The 2,500-nt window shown below is 80.0% G+C and overlaps 1 non-coding gene across 1 annotated transcript; it reads left to right on the plus strand.

Annotated features, from left to right (window-relative positions):
• Window positions 1–1,945: 1,945 nt before the first annotated feature.
• LOC149911766 (5.8S ribosomal RNA) lies at window positions 1,946–2,098 on the plus strand. The gene has a single exon (XR_016462888.1). It is a non-coding gene; the product is annotated as a 5.8S ribosomal RNA (ribosomal RNA).
• The last annotated feature ends 402 nt before the right edge of the window (window positions 2,099–2,500 follow it).

The raw sequence follows: 2,500 nt of genomic DNA on the forward strand, positions 1-2,500 counted from the left end.
CGGGAAGCCGGCCGCTTCCCCCGGCCCCTCTCTCCCTCCCCCCCTCGCCCTTCAGCCGCACCCTCGCGGCGGACGGGGTCGGGTTCGCGGGCGTCCGCGGAGCCCGGCCGGCTGCGGGCGAGCGCCGGAGGGGGGGGGGCGCGCCGCGCGCGAGCGCGCGGTCTGCGCGCGAGGCTTCTCCGGGCGGCTTCGGTCCCCGCGCGGGCGGGCGGTCCGAGCCGCGTGCCTCCTCCCGGGCGCAGCTGCCGCCCGGCGCCGGGTTAACGAGGGAAACCCCGGGCCCCGGGAGGAGGGCGAGGTGGTGGCGGCGGACGACGGGCGCGCCCCCGCGGGCGGACGCTCCCCCGAGGGGCGCCGGGGCCGGCTGGCGGGTGCCGGATTTCCCCTCGGCGCCCCGTCCCGCCCGCCGAGGAAGGCGGGCGGGCGGGGGAGGCACCCCCGCGGGGCCTTCGGGTCGTTTCCCTCACCCCAGGGCCAGGTACCTAGCGTCCGCGCCTCCGCGCGTCCGGGGGATGGGAAGGGAAGGGAAGGGAAGAGGAGGGGGCGGCGTGCGCGCCGTCCCCGCTCTCCCTCCCTGCCTCCCTCCCTCGGCCGCGGAGCCGGGCGGGGGTTTAAAGACTCGGGCGGCCCGCGGCACGTCTCGCGAGGCCGGGGGCTCCGGCGACGGCGGTCCGGCCGCGTCGCCGGCGGGAGGGCGGGAAGGAAGGGGCTCGTTGCGGGGCGCGGCGGCGCGCCCCCACCACTCCCCAGCACGCCGCTTCCCTCCCGATCCGAGCCCGCCGGCGGCGTCGGCCGCCGCCGCCGCGCTCTCGCGCCTCCGCGGGTCGGGCCCGGGCCGGAGAGGGGGTTACCCCGTCCCCCCCTCTCCGCGGCCACGGTCTCGGGCGGAGAGGCTCGGCTCCGTGCCGGCCTCGCCCGCGTTCGGAGCGGGCCGAGACGCGCGTCTCGGCCCGGCGCCCGCCGCGGCCACGCCGCCGCGCGCGGCCGGTTCGAGCCGGTTCGAGCCCGGCCGGTCCTCGCCCGCGCCATCCGCGGCGCCGGCGGTTCCGCTCCGCCGGCCCGTCCGGCGCGCGCCCGCGGCCTCGCCGCCCGTCCGTCCTCCGTCGGGGGGCCTCGCCGCCGTTTCCCCCTTCCGTCGCTCGCCGAGTCCTCTCCTTCGCCGCCGCCGCCGCCGCCTCCCACCGCGCTTTCGCCCTCGGCCTCGCCGGCCGCGCCGGGCGAGCGGGCGGGAGGTCCGGCGCGGGGCGTCCCGCAACCGGTCTCCGCGCGGAGGCGCGGGGGGCGGGCGCCGCTCCCAGATCCGTCCCCGTCCCCGTCCCGCCGCCGGGCGCGCGTCCGCCGCGGGCGCGCCGCCAGGGCGAGCGAGAGGAGGAGGCGGCGGAGGGCGAGGGGCGGGAGAGGAAGGCGAGAGGCGGCCGGGGTCGTTTCGGCGTGCGCGGCGCCCGCGGCGCGAGGCGGGGGGGCCCGGGCCGTCGCGGGCGCGCCGTCCGGGCGGGCCGTCGCGGGCGCGGGGCCGGCGGCGCCGGCGGCGCGGGCCGGGGGAACACCCCGGCCGGGCTCGCCCGCGTCCCGACCGGTCGCGGCGCCGGCGGCGGCGTCGCCGGCGGGTCCGTTCGCGGCAGCGGGGCTTCCGCCCGGGCCGAGCCGAGCCGGGCGCCTGGTCCGCCCCTCCCGAAGCGAGACGAGGTCGTTTGTCCAGGTCGGGAGCGCGGGCTCCCCGCCCTTCTCGTTCGGGAGGGTTCCTCTTTTTTTTTCCCCTCGATTCGAAGCGTGTGCGTGTTCCGTAGCGTACGGTCAGCGGAGGCGACGCTCGTCCTCCCCGCGGCGGTCGCCGCCCCGGCGTCGGGGCGGGCCGCGCGGGGGCGGTCGGAGCGCCTTCGGGAAAGGCGAGAGAGACGCGAGAGGAGGGCCCCCCGCGCGCGCGGGGCGGTGCCGAAAGCCAGACGACTCTTAGCGGTGGATCACTCGGCTCGTGCGTCGATGAAGAACGCAGCTAGCTGCGAGAATTAATGTGAATTGCAGGACACATTGATCATCGACACTTCGAACGCACTTGCGGCCCCGGGTTCCTCCCGGGGCTACGCCTGCCTGAGCGTCGCTTGACGGTCAATCGCCGACGGCCGCCGTCCGCGGCGGCCGCGCGGCGCGGCTGGGGCGCCTCGCAGGCCCGCGCGCCCCTCCGGAGGCGGGTCGCGGTGCGCGTGTGTGTGGGGGGGGGTGCCGCCGTCCGTCCGTCCGTCCGTCCTTCCCCGCGTGGGTCGGTCGTTCGGTCGGTTCGGGCGGCCGGCTTCCCCTCCGCCCCACCGCCCCGGTCCCTCGACGGCGGCGTCGCGGCGCGGGCCTTCGTCCCCCTAAGTCGAGACCCAGGTCGGGGAGCTCGCGGAGCTCCCCGCGCTCCCGGAGCGCCCGCTTCGGCCGAGCTCGTCCCCACGGGGCGGCCGGGCTTTCCGGTCGGTCGCGCGGTGCGGGGCCGGTCGTTCGTTCGTTCGTTCGTCCGTTC

This window comes from Phasianus colchicus, unplaced genomic scaffold (genome assembly GCF_987193195.1).
Source record: "Phasianus colchicus unplaced genomic scaffold, bPhaCol1.hap1.1 HAP1_SCAFFOLD_57, whole genome shotgun sequence".
Lineage (NCBI taxonomy): Eukaryota > Metazoa > Chordata > Aves > Galliformes > Phasianidae > Phasianus > Phasianus colchicus.